The following is a 19,213-nucleotide window of genomic DNA, read 5'->3' on the forward strand; positions in this document are numbered from 1 at the left end:
CCGTTTATTGTTCACTAACAATTAATGCCTTTGAATAGTCATTTTCATCCTGAGGTCTTAAAAGTAGTCTTCAGAGGAAAAGAGTGTCATTATCTCTACGTATGTGTAGGGAAGTCAAATGGAAAGACAAAATGACTTGCTGTGGTCATCATGCCCCCTCTGCTCCCCTGAGAGTGCTGCTGAGCCTCACTGCCTGCAGCAGTGGAAAGCCCAGAGAAGAAAGACCAGGAAGGTCTCCAGATTTTACACATTTACAAACATAGTAAACCTTTTTTTCTGTATTGTTTTTTTTTTTTTCTCAGTTCATTGATTTAAAGGGAAGCACAGACATAAATCACTGCAAAGTGAAGGGCTGGGTGTGAGTTGGAGGATGGGAGCTGAGATGACAGACAAGCTGGCCATTGACAAACTCAATGAGAGTAGGTATCTAGGGCAGTTTCCCTGAAACCATCCTGTGACATGCTTCTCTCCTTTCCGTCCAGCCTGTTTCAGCAGCTTGCAGCTGCCATGGATCAAATTTAATTGTTAACAAATGTAAGGAGCAAGGAGTGGGAGAGACTATGGCTGGTCTGCACATCTGCAAGTATCCACACAGGTTGTTGTAGCTCTTCTCAGACTCCTCCTCTCCTGACAGTGAAGTTCAATATCCTTACTAAAAGTTGGGTCCCTCTGTCTCCCTTCTATCTTGTCCATCTTTCTCACATCTAAATTTATCAGAACAATCTCTGAAGCTCAGCTGTCACAGCTAACCTGCTCTGGCAGCCACGGCCAGCATGGCTGGGAGATGCCACCACAACTGGGCTGAAACAAACACCTGAAGGGCTTGTACCAATGCTCAAGTGACCAAGTGCCTAAAGTGTTTCTCTCCAGCTGACATTCCTGTACAGTAAGAGTGTCACCTATCTCAGTACTAGCAAACGTTTCCCAAAATGAGCCTCTGCAATTGTTTCTCCCAGGGGTGACCACAGGTGACTAACCTCAGGCTGCTGCCACATGCTGCTTCTCAGACAACATTTCAGATTACTCACTGAGCTGAATGGTAGCATCTTGGGTGATTTGAACAGGAGCACATGACGCAAGATGGTTCCTTCTTTACTAGCAGAAAGAAGAACAGCATGGCAAATAACAATTATTTCCCATTTTGGGGGGGATATTGCTTTTAAAAATGTATTATCTCCTTTGCAGACCATGGGCAGACTGTGGAGCTCTGTGCACCTGAGGGCTTACAGCATATCACCCTCTGTGCAGAGCCATGCACCAGTCTGAGGCTCCTGGGCTCTTGGCTGATTCAGTAAAGCTAAACTCTTACATCAGTTACTTGCTTTTCTTATAAAAAAAAGTTATTTTCTTGACTGCACCTGGTGAGGCCAGGGTTTAATTTTTTGGATTTGAAAGGATCTCCAGGCCAGAGCTGGGGTTGCTGAGGCAGTACAGCACCAGGACCTACATGCTACTGGTGAAGATCCATCATCAGTCATCTGTGACTTAAACCAGTTCTTAAAGAAGTTGCATCTTCCAACAAAGAAATAAACTTTCTCCCGCAGGATTTGCAACCACTCAGTCACTGAAGACCTGTGCTAATACAGCGGGAGCCTGGAGTGAAATTCAATATGAAATAATCATAAACCATCTAAGAGGTATTATCCACGCTGAAAAGTAATGCAAGTAAGCAAGCACAAATAAGTAACACTGGATTTCTTTTTAAACTGCTCGGCTATAAATGTGCAAAGTCTTACATAGAATACTTCTACATCTACATTTTTCATGTTATTTTGAACGTTATGGGGCTGTAAAACAGTGTCATTGGAATAGGTTATTGAAGCAAGCTATTGGTCTCCTACAGCTACAGAAATTAAGAATGAAACAGAAATGTATATTCATTTTCTTCTCCAAGGCAGAAGTAAATGTCCTGTGATCATTTCTGTCTCCAATGGAAGAACCACTGAGCTGCATTTAGTGGTTTTCTAAATAACATTCATAAAAGAGAAAGGATACTCAGAGGCACTGAGTACAGCTGAGTATTGCTGGCTGGCCCCAGAGCTAGCTGAATATCCAGATCCCCAGGAGAATTAAGAGATGCTTGATAAGGAAATCATTGTGATACCTACGCTTGGATAAACTGAGAACAATCTCCCTCCTCATTTACATTCCATTTTCACCATTGTCTAATTAGACTCAATCCCACTGTCACCAAGATTTGTCATCTGTGGATATACATCCTCACAGTTATCGTGTTAACCAAATTGTATGCATTTAAGATACTTTACATAGAAGATAAATGGCATCAGGCAAGTGATGCTGAGTAAAAAGTAGAGCAACCAAAGATCTTTTTTTCCTCCAAACCTGGTCAGATGGAGCAACAGATTACAGGAATCACAAGTGCCAACCAAGTTGCATACTGTGCTGCAATCACAATTCTGTGATCCTATTGGGGAGTTCTGCTTCCCTGCACACAGTGCCTTCCTGGCAGACAGAAGTTTCCAGATACCACTTCAAGGTGCCCTGATATTTACAAGCCTTGACCTGCCAGGTTCTTCCTGCAGAGAGTGAAGGCTGAAGCACTCTTTAGCCTTCGCAGTTTATGAGAGGCCCATTTGCCACACTGTCCGTCTTTTGCTGGGTGTTCAGATTTAGTCACTTCTCTTGATGTGCCTCTCAATTTAGTGAAAGACTTGGAAGATGAATGACTGTTTTTTCTGGCTAATACAATGTCAAGATAAGAACAATCCAGTTGCCTTTAAAATGTTCTCAGATCCATTTTAGAGAGCTGTTGCCTCTGCTTAAGAGGCAAGAAAACTGGAGAGCATAGATATTAAGCAATGTGCTCAACGTTAGGCATTGTGCCAGAAGGACAGAACCCGCTACTCAAACTGAGATGCGTATTTCCTACCCTCTCTATTCTGGTGTCAGCCAACCTTGGCAATATGGAACAATATTTTCTCACATACGATTTTGCTCTTTAGCTCTTTTTTTTTCTTACTCCCATAATCGTTTCCTTGAAGGGTTTCTTCTGTAATTAACAGCGAACATTTTTCCATTTCTGTGCAGATGGAAAATGCACTGGAATAGAACGGGATGTTTTAAGTTCATCATCTGTTCATCTCTTGATAGAGATCAATATAAATTAGAGATAAGTCTGTTTACCAATATTCATTTTCAAAAACCAGAATGATATGCAACAGATTTATAATTAAGCAGAAGTGATGATGTTGTACAGCTTAGTTAAATGGATTTGCTACCATCTATTAAAGAGGTAGCTATAAAAACAGAGCAGATGTTACAATTCTTTTCTCCTGGCTGCAATTTGCATGAGAACCCTATATCCTAAACAAGATATGAGCTAAAAGTTTAGAGATCTGTAGGGCTAGTATTAGACTTCTAAAACCATTCTGGGTATCCTGTTGAATTCAAAGCTTCTCATGGATCTCCTGCCCTGTTGCCTGGATGTGCATTTCTGCTGTGACAAAAGCCAACAGAGCCATACCACCACTAGGCTGATCTCACAAGCGAGCTGCAGCAGGAATCCTGCACTGCATCACCCCGCCAAATTAATGCAAGCCCTCAGCACACACAGCGTCCTGAATATACAGGGGAAGTCAGAGAGACAAAGAGTGGCACCTCTGCATGTCTGAGGCCTGCAAGTTGCAAGCTTTGCTTTCTTAACCTCACTTTGCCAAACCCAGGGCCTGGGACTCCCATGGACTTTGTGGGAGTGCTTGGTTGAAAGCAGGATTTGGCCTAAGCATATAAAAACTAGACTGCATAAAGCAACACAAACTTTGAAACTTGAAGACATTGACAAACACTTCCATGCTGGAGGCTGGCCAACATTTCAGCCCTCTCTCTTGGCGAGGACATCAGAGCACTCCGGCCCCACGACTCTTTCCCAGCTGACAGAGCTGCAGGAGAAACCTTGTCCTCTCTGAGCACAAAGGGTGCTTTGCCATCATCGTTGGTGGAGTCGGGATTTCAGGATAATTTGTATTGCATTCACAGTGTAGTCACCAGGGTAATTCATGAGGCAGAGATACCAGGAGATAGCTCTCACATCATGGAAAAGAACGGGCTCGGGTTAAAATCAACATTACCCAACTGCTGCCATGGAGAGCTGTTTTCGCCCGTTATTAGCCACAGTGATTGAGTGTCTTGGGTGACTCACAGACCTTGTGTTGCCCATCAACAGCAAAAGCTGAGTGGGGTTAGATAAATGTATTTTTTAACATACAAAGCTTGAAATAGCATTGATAGCTGCAATGTGAATCATCTGGATGCACTGAAACTTTGCTTGTTGCTACCCAGGTTTTTAAACAAACAGCTCTTAAAAACTACGAGGCGGCCCCCATCAAGAACAAGGAATGAGCACTGATGCTGATGGAGATGTTTGTTTAATGCATTCAGTTTCTAACGTCCTGGCCTTACAGCGAGCTCCACACCCAGCACTGCCTTGGTGCAGCCAACAGGGAGAGCATGCAACTAAGGAAAACCGTTCTGACGTGTGTGACAAATTACTATTTTTAGAGCTAAAAGGAGACAATTATTTTTCACTTCTAGGGTCTCTTTAATTCCCAATTGTCTCTCTACAAAAATATCTTAGTTTTTGAGCTCTGCATACTGCTCACAGCACTTCTACTGGTGTGAGAAATTTTAAAGAGGGAAGAAACTAGTTGTAAGTAATGGTATCAGAACAACCAGGGATTTTTGAAGAAATGTGGTTGCTCAAAGTATGCTGAGATGTTAAAAAGGCCTAAATACATCATTAGCATCTCTAGGCAGCTAAATGTCTTGTTTAACACCTGTCCTTTAGTGTCTGGGATTGATTAATGGGACATTTCTTGTGAATAATTCAATGCTTTTAATAGTATTCCAATCACAGTTGATTATAAATGAACACTCGTTGTAACTGATGCAGATAATCATGCCAACACTACAGCAAATACATTACCAAGCATTACATATGGATACTACAAGGAAATAAGAAACTGAGAATTCCATCATCTGGCAATGCATCGCTATCGAGTAATGCCTAAATATTTCACCACTGTTTAGACTGCATTCAGATTGCATAGAATAGCTTGTTCCTGATAAACTGGTTCCTTAGGTATCATTAGCAACATAAATGAGCCACATTCCCTTTGTTAACAGTTTAAACTCTTGCTCGGGATACTGGAAATCAAAACTCCTTCCACGACTCCCATTATAGGCCACAGCTCCCTTCCAGCAAGTAAAGAGCAGGGGAAAGGAATAACAAATGACTGATAAATAAGTTCATGTTTTTATACAGGATCAAAGGAAAACACAACTGCTCAAAGCACTGCAGACAACAACTTGCCTCAGGTTTCCCTCCTTTCTACGACTGGCACAGCTACAGTCCTCTTGCCATTACTTGCTTTCTGCTCCCTGCACCATCCTCACATTCTGTGAGAGCCTGCAGAAAGGAAATGGCTGCTGTCCCCAGAGCACATTGCTGCCAGCTGTCCTTTTCCAAACACAGTCCTCCTGCCTTGTTGCCTGGCCACCAAGAGCTGCTGTGGTGCTCAGCAAGATTTTTCTGCTTGTTTCCTCACAGCTTTTTAACCCATAGCTTTTTTTAATGACTGAATCAGAGCAGGACTACACACAGGTATCTCATTATTGGACTATATTCTGCCACTACTTTTTTTTTTTTTTTTTTTAATTTGCCCATGTCACCTTAAAGGCTTTGTATTATTAGGCTTGTTACACTCTAGTATAAAACTCACACATTATTTAAGGATCCCCTGTTATTTCAGGGTGAAAGGAGAATTACTAGAAGAACTAATTAGGAATGTTTCTCCTGAAAGGAAAGTCCTACCTAGATCACTTGTTTGCAGACACAGTCACCACAGTAAACTACTCCATAACTCAAGTTTTCCCTTATGCATTCCTTTCTTGTTTTCACAGAATCACAGAATTGCAGAGGTTGGAAGGGACCTCAGTAGATCATGGAGTCCAACATCCTCGCCAGACCAGGTACACTACAACAGGTCACACAGGTAGGTGTCCAGATGGGTCTTAAAAGTCTCCATAGAAGGGGACTGCGCAATCTCAGGGCAACCTGTTCCAGTGCTCCAAAGGGAGATTTTTTGCAATCAAATGCAATCTAGAAAAAGGCACTTCTAGTCATGTGTGGAAGTTGATCTCAGCAATTAAATATATACAGATACGTAGTAACTCTGTGGAAAGGAAAAATGCATAGATTAAAATAACCCTAGAATATTACTCTAGCAGAAATGCTAAGTCATGGCTTGAACCAGTGATTGAGCACCTGGTGGGAAGGCAGGGCCAACCTAGGAGAGCTCAGGTGCATGCAATGTATCCTGAGTGACCAGAAGGGGTGGAGCTAGGATCCACCCCATCCCAGACCTCATTTAAGGGTTGGCAGTGGAGACAAGGGTATTTCCATGGTGATTCTTGTATATCTGAGGCTTTCTTAAGGTAAGCTAATTTTTTTTTTTTTTTTTTTTTTTTTTTTTTTTTTGTGTGTGTGTGACTGTTGTTGCTGCCTTTGGGCTTGTTCTTATTTGCTGTGGCCTAGAATTGTGCTTTCTGTTCTTATTGCTACACATTCCATTACATTATAGTAGTTTAGCTTTCCACAAACCAACTTCTACTAGTCAGTTCTGAGTTTTTATCTTCTGTAAAAGGCTTTCATGTTTGTCTCCAGAAATAGAACCTTGTTCTTTAATAGCTGTGGTCTAGCCTAATCTGCTTCATAACCATTAGTAATGATAATGTATATTTATTAATTCTCATCTCTCCCCTTCCTTATTTTTGATTGTCAGTTGTAGCCAGGCATAAAAATGAAGCCTTTGTGCAGTCATAGCCTCCTGATTTTTTTTTTTCATGTGTACTTTGCTTTGTTTGTCTTTGGGAAGGATTATGAATTTGAGGTGTGTAGAGATAACAGGACAGTTCACCCAGCCATCACATTTTGACATTTGATAATTTTTCTAAGGGAAAGAACAGCTGTTAAGAAGATGCTTAGTGGCAGCACGGTGATGACTCTAGGCCAATCCACGAACCCCATAAGCCCCATTCAAATCTAAAACGTCATGAGATGCTCAGCAAAAAAATCACATGATGCCCCTTCTTTACAATCTCACAAAGAATTAGCCTTCATCAGCTTGAATATCTGAATGCACCATCAAATAGTCCTGTTCTCTAGTGCGAGAAGCTTACATGGCCATACGTAAAGACCATGTAAGAACGTTTGACGTATAGCAAGTACAAAACAAGACATTTTTACAAAAGGGATCTTATTGGATTTCTTTCTTATGTATTAGCTAGCTTTCATGATACAGATTTTCTTGTGTCAATAACTTTAAGAGATCAGATAGATTAAAGTTGGTATGTCTGAAAAAGCAGGTGGTGAGTTAATTGCAACACTGGACAAGATAGAGAAGAGGTTAAGAAGTACAGGCAATACAGGAAAAGAGTGATAGAGGTGATAGATAAAACAGGACAGCAGGCTTATGAATGAAACATTTGGAGAGCTGAAAAGTCAGCTGACCTGTGACCAATAAAAGACTATGCATAAAACCATATTATTAGTTTGCATGATACGGATGGGAAACAAATAATTTTGCTTCTCTAAAGATACCTTATTGAGGTACCTTCTTAACCTGGATCCTAGCTTAGAATGTTATTAATAGATTTCTCTTAGCTCCACAAGAAGTTTGAACTCAGATGGCTGCAGTAGTAGGTAGGGGATGTGCCAACCACCAAACTAGCCAGCATGTGCCTCAGCCAGTCATTACAAATTCTGCCATTCTCATTTTGCATTCATTGCGTTCAACTGTGTCATTGAGGGGTCATTGTTCTAGGACAAGCATTCAACTGCAGGTGATTAATAATATTTCTTATGTATGCTTCAAAAGAGAGGAAAAAAAATGAGGTAGGAGGTACTGAACACCATTCTCCATAGCTGCTGACTGAAATGGATTTGTCCCAGACAAGCAGAAAATCTTGCCATGTCTCCTAACTGCTTGCTGGTGATATTGCTGTAGACATCTGGCAGATCTGAGTGTCCTAGGAAGAGGATGAGAGGAATCCTTTTGGCTGGAGGTCACTGTGCCACATGGGACTGGTTCTGTCAAAGAAAAGACCGACTGGATAAACGCTGCAGGGATGAAATTAATTCTGCTTCTAGAAATGAGGAAGAGTAAAAACATTGTCCAGCCCTGATAACAGAACCCTAGGGAAGTATCAAGATGCCTGTAAACATGAGTTGGGGAGTGCAAGCAGATGAGCTAGCAGGGGAAGGCCACCATGGATGCCATCCAAAACAAGTCAGTGAAGTGGTAAAACAAATACTGCAGTGTCCAAGCATTGCAAGACAAAACAACCATCAAAGCTTCACAGAGAGACAAGCGTGCTCTAGGCAGAAGTTTTATTAGAATGACAGGCATAACTGGACTACAGAAAATTGAAGGCATGCTAAATGCCAGGGATAGAGCCTGCAGCCCGCTGCAGTGGTAGAGATGTGCATTTCTGGGGTTGTAGGGGTTCTGACTACACGAAGCTGTACTGCAGCTCAGATGCCACATTAGACTAGTGATTAGTAGTGGGGAAGGGAAAAGCTTCAGCAAGCTGTTGGAAGCCTGTGACCTTTCTCACTGAGCTAAAACAAAGTGTTGCAAATTCCTTGAGTAACTGCCAATAACAGGTTGGACACGTGTTAGTGTGGCAAATCTGACCTGGGGATGAATGGCAAAGCAAAGGTGATTAATAGGAAAGGCACTTCCCAGCATGTCCAGGAGGTCCAAGAACCCCAGAAGAAACAGGAGCCATTAATCTTGACAGTCACAAACCACTGGGATCATAAATATTGAAAGACTTTCCTGTTTTAAAATAGAATTTATATTGGAAATGTAAAATATGACCGAATATTCTTGTACATTGAGAAGCTGACATTCAACAATAGATGTGAAATTGTTCATAGCACAGAGTTTTCTCATGACAATACCAACTGGAAAGTAAGACTTGTGTATATTATGATGTTTATATTCAGCATTAATATAGAATGCAGAGCCCTTGCTTCTACAAAATCCCTTCCCTGACTGTAAGTGCATTTTAAGCCATTCACAGGATGTTGCAGTGCATTTATGAGAATTGAAAAGTGAGACCTTGCAGGCAGCAGCACTGTGCTGGGGCCTCGTTTTGTGTCGTCATTTTTATGATGAGATTTAGAAGTGGAGCAGTTGCTTATGAGATTACTGGGGTTTCACAACCAAAACCCTCCATGTGGTTGCTGTTTATAACTAGTTGCTAGCTTGAGGTCAGCTGAAAAGGCAAGGAACAATTGGACAGCAAAATAAATAGAAAGTGTAAGGCTGTTCTACAAAACAGCAGCCAAACAGATCCTATCTGACACTATGGCATACCAGTTTCAGGCTGAGATTCCAAGGCTGGAAGTACAGTTTTAAAGGGTGCTACACATAACTTGTTGCAAATTACTGTAAAACAGATGCACCTGTAACTCATTTAAGTTGTTTACTCAGAATGGCTCTCCTACAGCAACAGGCAGCCTTGCATAGAGCTCTTAATGAGATCCTAAAGGATTTTCAAATGAAAGTTTAGCATCTACATATCACAGGGCAGAGTGTCTCAGATAATTTGTATTAGTACACTGCTTCACTATTCTTCCAAGTAAGCACTGCAGAACTGTGCTAATGCTTATTTTATTTCTTAACAACACTGTTCTGGAGCATGTCTCCTTTGAGTAAAGGCTGAGGGAGTTGTGCTTGTTCAGCCTGGAGATGAGAAAGCTCCATGGAGAGCCCACTGTGGCCTTCCAGCAACTGAAGGGAGCTTACAAACAGGAGGGAAGATGACTTTTCACACAAGCAGATAGTGGTAGGACAAGGGGGAATGGCTTTAAAGAGAGAAAATTTAGGTCATGTGGTAGGAGGAAATTTTTAACCGGAGGTTGATGACGCAGTGGCACAGGCTGCCCAGAGAAGCTGTGGGTGCCCCTTCGTTGGAGGTGTTAAGGCCAGGTTGGATAGGGCTGTGGGAAGCCCAAACCATTCCTTCTAGAACTCTAGATGTGACAGATACAGCATAGATAACTTGCTTTGCATGACAAAAATCCTCTTTTCATTTCCATCTAGTACCTAGAAGTGAACAATACCGTGAAATTCTTGGCTAGTAAATAGATTCAGCCCCAAAAGGGAAAAGGGCCTTTCTACTGTGAGACATACTGCCAAGACCATGGCTGAGTTATGCATGAATTCCTTACAGGCAAGGGACTAAATGTATACAGGCATTAACTGTGCTGATACTGCTTTACTAACAATATCAGCAGCTGCAATACATTGCCTGTTCCAGTAGGAGCTTCTATGCTTACATTTGTGCATACATTTTCCCAGAGTCATGCAGAAGTTGTATTTCAAAGGCTCTTGGGAGGTTTGTGTTAATCTGTTTATAATTTATATATATAAATTTATAATTTATCAACATTAGCTGAAGTTCCCCCTTCTATCCACTGCAAACCTCTCTTAGCCAGCGTTGCCATGCCTTTGGAGTTCATAGAAGTCCTTGCAAGCAGTATGTTATCCTTGAAGTGCTGGCTATGCCAAGCATGAGAGGGTCCTAAGAACACATTGAGGGAAGCAACACCCACATTTTCATATTTCAGATGACATCCAGCTGAGTGCTCTCAGCAGCGTTGTTTTCATTTTTCAGTTGTGGTGGGGGAAGAACAATCTGCCAGAGCTCAGCCTACTCACAGCCTTCTCTCTGCCAAGCGTGTTCCACGGGGAATATGTGGGCAGCAGCCTGAGCTCCCCAGATCTGCTGTTCAGCCAGCCCTTATGCGCCCTGGATTTGACAAGGGGCTGTACGTGGGACAGCAATGCCACAGTCAACCTGTTAGGGAATAGCAGTGCTCGGTCCTATTTGGAGCATATCATTTTTTTCAAGCACAGCACATGTTTTCTGTTCAAAGCAAAGCCTGGCACCAAGGCTTGCCTGGTAATGAAGGTAGCCTTGAGTGGATGTCCAGCAAGCTTTGACGTGTCACCTCTCTTTGAATTATCACCTTCCTTGAGTTCAAGCAGCCTGCTGGCATCACTTGCTGTTAGACCAATGGTTTTCCTTTTATGGTTTAGAGCTTTTTCTAGCTAATTGTGAAGAAGGCCATTTTTAGAATGCCTGGTACATGCAAGCATCACAGCAGCGAGCCCTTGCCTCTGTCTCCTCATCATGGCACTGTTTGCTGCCATCCTTTTTGTAGTACAGTACATTCTATGTTGTGAATCATTTTCATGCAGAAATGGAAAACGCCAATGCTTCTGTGTTCATTTCATAACAGAATCAAAAGCTGGCACCCTGTAATTAAGGGGCCAGGTTTAGTGGCATTGTAACAAAGGGCTGCACAGACAGGCTTGAGTGGCAGCTGCAGAGAGATTAAGAGACCCCTGAACAAATGTTTCCTAAAAAAAGAAATAATTCAATTCTGGTCCTTAGGGAAGATTCAAAATAACACATGTAGTGCCAGGTTCAAAAAAAAGGGCTCAGATACTATAATAATAATGCTGTATCTAAAGGTAAATTGAAATGCTCTTGTGCACAGTGCTAAGTTGATTATGATCCCTGTGCTGTGAATGGGGGAATTAAGAGCCCCAGAATCAGCTCACACTGATTCAACCTGCTGGAGATGGGAAGGCAGATGCTGGGACCTGGCAGCATTTTGGCCATCTCGTTGATCTGCAGACAGCTTCTGCTGAGCTGTTCCTCCTGGACATGAGCCACTCCAGGCCAGGAGCAGAGTGCCAAGTCTGGCCCAGTAATCCTGCTGGATTACTCGGGCTTGCTGCTACTCTAATATGGCTGCTCAACTTCTTCCCTAGCCCACAGCTTGGCACCTGCCTCGGATGTGGGCACAGACGGTCCAAGCCTCATGCAGAAGATCACGAAGGCATCCCCTTAGGAGCCTGACTTGGGCCAGGACAAATCTTCCTTTTGTGACTGGGGACTTTACTGCTTTCCAGCTGCTCAGCTGCTCAGCTTGGCTGTTATTTAGTCCTGCTGGAAGAAGAGGCTGTGTCAGTACTTTCACTTCTGATTTAGCAAGTTCAGTCAGGTAAGCATAGACAGCTGCTGTTTCATCTTATGTAATAATCCAGCAGTAGAATAACTTAAGTATTCTTGAGTGGAAATACTTTTTTTTTTTTTTTTTTTTTTTCCCCCAAACTGAAAGTTCTATGACTAGAGAGTCATTCAGCAAGGTACAGAATGCACAGAGGTGAACCACAGCTATCTCATTGCTTGGCATGGCCTTTGTGTTGCTGGCAATTGAATAAATTACATACGTGACATTCTGAAGGAAGAACTAAAATGGAGCTTCTGTGGCCTTGATTTTCATCTCTCGCAGTAAATCAGGAAGTGTATTACAGAAGCCAGAGGAATCATGTGATAGAGTGCTGCTACCAAAGTGATTAGGATCAGCCTTGGTGTGGCGAGAGCTTGAAGGCATTTCAAATTGTATGCAATTGTAATTTAAGCAAGAATGGAATTTTATACATTATGCCTGTGCCACATTGGCATGCAGTCAATTCACCTGCTACTGCTTTAAAGTGAATACGCAGTCTCAGCTTGGAGATGACTTCATCCTTACTGTGCCTCCTTTGAACCTGACAGATGCTCTCAGTCCTTTCAAACCCACAGAAGGTAAGACGACCATATTCTTGCCCATTTTTATGGGATGTTTAACAGCAACAACAACATGGATTGCTTTTCAGTAAGCACACCATTAATTGTCTCCAGGATTGAAAAGTCAGGAGGAGAATGCTGATGGCTTTAGTAGCCTTCCTAATGCACCTTGGCCAGAATCATGTAAAAAGGAGCTCATGTGTGACCTCCCTTCCAGCAGGGCCCTTGAGGCCATTACAAAGACACTTCATGCAGTACAGCTCTGTGTGAGCTGTGCTTAGAAGATTGATGCCCTCGTGTTCTACAAAAGCCACAGGTATGGGGATAAATGGTCATGAGGGTAACAAGATACCACACACCAGCTGAGGGGAAGTTACTGTTGATTGTTAGGGTTTTAGTTGCTGAGCTTGTTATGTCTTTCTGCAGTTACCTGAGGAGGCACTGTCCCATAGTTGTGGTTACCACACTGAAGTTGAAATAGGAGAACACACTCAGTGCCTTTACAGCTTCAGTGTGAAGCCCAGTGGCTCTGCCTACATTTAGAGGCAGAGGTGCAGGCACATGTTCTGCTCAGCTGGCTTTGCTGCAGACAGGGCAGTGACCAAGGCAGGACTACCAGCAACACCTGAGCTGATGATCCAGAGAGCACAGCTGATTTGAATTACAGACATGTGCTAGGCATACACAGAGCTCCAATGCCTCAGCTGGCATAAGGTGATTTATGTATGTTTTGCATCTCAGTTATCCATGTGTGCTTTAGGAGTGGAAATCTTCATTTGCATAACACTTACTGGAATGAAGTAAATGCTTGAAACTCTTGAGACAGCAGAATGAAACAAGTTGTGTTCAAGGAGAGAAGGTTTAGATTGGATGTCGGGGGGAAGTTCTTCACACGGAGAGTGGTGAGATGCTGGACCAGGCTGCCCAGAGAGAACGTGGAGATGTTGAAGACTGGGTTGGATGGAGCCCCAGGGAACTTGTTCTAGTATCAGATCTGGAGGTTGGTGGCCCTGCCTGTGGCAGTGGGATGGAACTTGATGATTCTTGGGGTCCTTTCCAACCCCAGCCATCCTATGATTTTTAAGAAAGAATAATGGTCAATTCTGGTACTATGTTGACTGTTCCAGATTTTGCAATGGCTTCTATTAGTTTTTACTACATAACTGTTTATAATTATGAATACCAACATGCAGTACAAAAGAGTTTACCATAAAATGAAGCACTTCTGTGCTTGATCGGGTGTTGGGCTTTTTTTTTCTCTCCTTCAAAATAGCTGGATTTTAAACAGTTCTGGGCAGAAAATACTGTAACTGCCACGATACCTACCAGGGCTACATGCCAGCAGGAACTCTATGTTTCAGGATGCAGAGTGGGGATGTTATCTAATGATATTTACTATTTCATGCCCCATTGATAAATTCTGTGCTAAAATTTCAGCACAAGTTACTTCTTATTCTAGTTCAGCATGTTTAATTGAATGGGAATGAACCTGAGTATATCCTTAAAAATGACTATACCCACACCTACCCCAGAAATGGTCAAGATATTGAGGACTTAGACCGCTGAAATCAATTTGAGACTGCAGTGCCCTTTAGTTGAAGTGTATAAAAGAGAGTGACAGGTGTACTCCAGTGCTGAAATACATACATCAGTCTTTCCAGCATGTGATTTTCATGTGATTTACTTACTTGCAAACTTGGGAGCTAGAGAACTGAGAATATTTTCTGGTGTGAAGTTAATAACCTGGAAGGAAAGGTCAGTATAGTCAGGAAGGTGACAGGACCTCCATGTTACTGGGTCTTCCCAGGTTTCCCTACACTGGATGAAAATGATACAGTGGTAAAATCCAACTCACAAATACAGGAGGGTTGGACTAGACGATCTCCAGAGGTCCCTTGCACCCCTGTAATTCTGTGGGGGAAAACAAAAACCTCACAACCTTAGAATAAGAACTTAATCCTCAAGTATTGAGGCATAAATAGAAGAAACTCAGATTTGATCTGGTGCTGTTTTCTGCCTCGTGATGGATTTACATAGGCACTTGTACGTGTCCTGAGCATCCTTCTAATCATCACCTGAACCTGAAAACCAAAACATGTCTGTTCTTGCAAGGTCAGGAGCTTTGTTACTGGGTACTGGGCACTGTTTCCAGATCTCCGTGGTATCTTGAGTACAGAGATTCAGGACAGAAGTACTGCCCAACCCAATACAGAGAAGACAATTTTAGAGCAGAGTTGAGAGCAAGTGAAGAGTCCAGTGCCTCAGCTTCAATTTGCCAACAAATAGAGCAATCCACAGAAATGACCATGGATCAGAGCACTTCAGAATTGCTGGAGTTCAGCAAAGAACTAAACCCACCTGCTCCATAATTTGAACAGAAAAATAAGAACAAGGCTCAGAGGCAGCAGCAGCAGCAGTGCCTTTCGCCAAGGGAAACTCAGAAATTGAACATAGATGCAGTTCTGTCTTGTGATTGCTTGCATTCAGTGGGACAGCTGGGCAAGTAGGCAATGAAAACCTTTTACTACACCACTCAGAGCAATCTTCTGGGGAATTGAAGGATCATGTATATGAAAAGTGTTGAAATAACATTACTTGGCATATTATGTTTTTAAAGCTCAGGTGAAATAGATAATTCAGGTCACATGGATCCAACAGTCACCAGAGCCATTCCCCACTTACATCCTGAAAGTGAGCTACAACTGCCATCACTCCCTCATTTATATCTACGTACCTAGAAGTGCTTACCTAGTCTTCACAACACAGGGCACCAGGGTTTCTTCTTTGTGCATTTCTAATACGGTTAGTATTTTCCCTGTGAAATCTACTGAAGTAGGAAAAATTCTAAGCAGAAAGACTTGGCAGCAAAATACTAGCTTTTGGTTTGAAAATGGATACTCTCCTGCCTCCTCCTTTAGAATTGCATGTGGCCTTCACAGGATTGAGCTGGGCTGCTTGAAGAAAATTGCATACTGTGTGAACTGATGGAGTGTGTGAATTGAGTTTGTGTAGTTTATCCCCCAAGACACTATTGAAAATGTGATCATTTCAGTTTCTCCTTATGTTCGTTAAGCATTCCTCAAGGACTGATGAAAAGGCAAACTGACATTAGATCCCAATTGTTCTATCAGTGAAACCTTTAAAAAGGGAGGAGAGTAGCTGCTTAGAAAAATTATTGAAATAGCTGATCATAAATAGCACTACAGCGTGACACCATTATAAACTAACAGGAGTCTGCTCTGGAAGGACTCCAGGCTCCTCCCCAGAAGCATGTCAGGTCAGCAGTAAAGCTTTGCCTTTCAGCGTAATTGGCAAAGCAGTGTACCTCTGCCCACAGAGGAAACAAGGTGCAGCTCTCCTCATTCTACAGTACTAACAGTGGATAACTATTGGCATTCCCAGTGAAAACATCCTTTTAGTAGGTGCGGAAGAGAAGGTTGCATTAGAGCTAGAAGAAGAAATAGATTTGAACACTGGATGCTTTTTTCCCCATGCTTCTGGTATTAGAAATATAACTGCACCAGGTGTTCTCTGACTACTCCGTGTTTGCTTTAGACTTATTCAGCAAATGACTGCAGCAGCTGCTTGCCTACACTTCATAAACTGCAAAGAGGTGCATTTCCTAAGATGCAGAATAAAGTCTTTGAATTGATGTAGATGTTTCCAATTTACTGCAGTGAGCAATGACTTTTTTTTCCCTGAAGTACTAACATGGCAGACAGACCATCAGAGGCAGCAAAGAAACTAAGACCATAAAACAAAGCCCATACAATTTCTGCTGCAATTCAATCAAATTTCATCCAATTGTTTTGGTAATTCAAGGATTACAGCAACATCATGATGCTTCTCTTCCGTAGCCAAACAAAACTGATCAGACTCTTGAAAATAAAAGCCATCATCAAACCTGATTTCTACCAGCTAAATCCTAAATCTGCTGCACAGTAACTTGAGCTACTCCACAAAGGGCCTCCAGCCTTGATCTCATGGAGGTTTCTTCAGCATTTATTCTCCTTGGGTGAAGCATTCTTAAGCAAGCAAAAGCTGCCCAAAGGTTTTCTGTAGCATCCATTTCAAAGCTCAGCAAAGGATCAGACAAGGATTTTAAAAGGTTTCTTGAGATGCTTCAGGGGAGCCATGGCCTGTAGGGATCCCTAAGCTTGGCCTAGTGAAACTTTAGTTTCACTTTAGTTACTTCACCAGATGCTGTCAAACAGTTGTGCATGGAATGCCTCTTCTTAAGCTGCTTTTACTTACTCTTCTAGTCCTGAAGACTTCAGCTTAAGGTATTCTGCCTAGACTGCATCTTCGCAGTTTCCTTAATTATCTCAAGACTCCCAAGTTTAAGACACTGAAGTAAACACTCTCCCTTCTATAGCTCAGACTGAGAAATCAGTGGCGATTTCTCTTCCAGGGAGCAGCCAGCAAAGAGGTATCACTCTAAATTTAAAACAGACATTTCATCATCTGAAGAGGACACTATCTGGTATCAGAATACTTCCTGGAAATCAGAAAACTGGGGTTCTCATCTCCATCTCAGTACAGTTCTCACTCCAGCCACAAACAGATATTAAATACAGAATGCTACGTGTAAGCAGAAAAAGATAAGGAAATACTTCAATGTACAGATTTACTTACACTAACTCTCCATTCTTTCTCTTCTGGTTCCCTTTCTCAACCCCGAAGATTATTATCTTATTCTCTGTTGAGCACAGATTTATTATGTGTGCCCATATTATTTTGCCATCACTCCTTTTGGCAGAACAGGACACTTTTTGACTCTGATTAGCCCAGTATATTCATTCAAATCATCATCTTAAATACCTACTTCTCTCACTCAGTGAAGACTGAAGTGCTTCTCAAGATTGACCGTGCAGAAGTTCTCAGCTAGTTTGGTTATGTAATCCAAAATCTATATCTTCCTTATTCATTAGCTGCCCTCAATTTACTGGCTCTATCTTAACAGACCACAAGCTCACCAGCTCCTATTACTTACTTATCCAGTTATGCCTTCCTCCACCAAAAATCCACAACTCCAGCTGACCAGGGAAGTATTTTCAGAATTCACAGCCTTCTCAGTCTTGAAATACATAGCATCTTCTTGCTTCCTCCCCCTTCTTTGCTAACTGTAGGCCTGCTTGATGTCTTCTGCAACTACTAGGAGGAGTGAGAGACACTACCATTCATCAGGCTACAGCAGCAATTGCCCATCTTCCTTTAGATAGCCAGCAGATTCTCCCAGCAAAAGCAGCACACCACAGCAGTCCTCCTACAAAGCCAGAAGGCAGCACTATGACTCCAGAGCCATTTAGATTGCCACGGACAAGGTAGTCACTTCACACAAAACCCTGTTCAAAGAAGGTCAGGAACCAATGGCCCAGAAGTTGCAGTTAAATTTTGAACATGCAGAAACTCTGTACAACATAAGTGTTCTCCTGTTCGGAGAATTTGTACTGATTGCCATTAGCTTCCACTTACTTACCATCTTTACTTCCAAAGACAGGCTCCTGCCATTCTACAGAAAGTACCAGAAAGAACTACAATCTGTGTTTTCCATTTTAACTACAAGACTTCAATATTTGACCTAGAAACTTTTTACGTATCAGTAACATGAACACTGACATTAGAATCAAGCCTGCTCTTTCATTAGTTACAGAATGCTGAACCATGTGCAGCTGAGACAGTGTTAGAGCCACCTTCTTAACCCACTCATAGTCTTCACCCATTCATTGTATGAATTGCAACCATCTTGGCCAAGGCGGTCTCTCAGAAAAGTGAGGCCCTTTCTCTCTTTTTACTCTAAGTTAGACACATTCAAATGCATGCTGAGATGTAATAGCAGACTGTGGCTGCTGAAAGACACTGAATTGACAAACAGGGCTTCCAGTCAGACTCTTGCATACTTTCCTTACCTCAGAAGTGACACTTCCAGTAGCCCTACAAATTGAATCTCAAATTCTTATCCCATACCAGTTAGAAACCAATATCTTATACCCAGATGCTAAGCCACAGGATGAGCGCTGCGTAAATGGCCTTTCCAGTTCCTCATATTCAGCCTCCACGAACTTTGTGAATCCAGTTGTCAAGGCACAAACAACTTAAGGCACGCTGATGGATGCCTTTTAACCACTTTTGATAAGCCCTCAAAATGGAGGTACTTATAGTCCTTTGGAAGCTGTGCTTTTGGAGATCACTGACCACGAGCATTTTTCAAGTTATTTGTGCAATCAGGGACACCAGCTGTCTTAATTCTGCAAGAATCATCGTATTTGATGTCTTTAAAAACATGAGGTAAATGCTCTGCAGGAACCAGTGGGGATAATCAGGTGCCAGAACACCCAACTAAGACAACCCCACAGCATATATAGAAGTCAGCCAATTCTCATCCAGGGTACAGAGGCAAAACAACATGAATAGCCTCTGCCATGCCTCTGAGGTCTTGGATTTGCCCTTGGTCAAAAGGAGGTTTGTTTTCCATGTTAGAAGATTGTAATTGTCAACAAAAAGGGGTACAAGCACAATCATGCTTACTAGCAGATCAGTA

The sequence above is a fragment of the Tetrao urogallus genome (genome assembly GCF_951394365.1).
Source record: "Tetrao urogallus genome assembly, chromosome: 2".
Lineage (NCBI taxonomy): Eukaryota > Metazoa > Chordata > Aves > Galliformes > Phasianidae > Tetrao > Tetrao urogallus.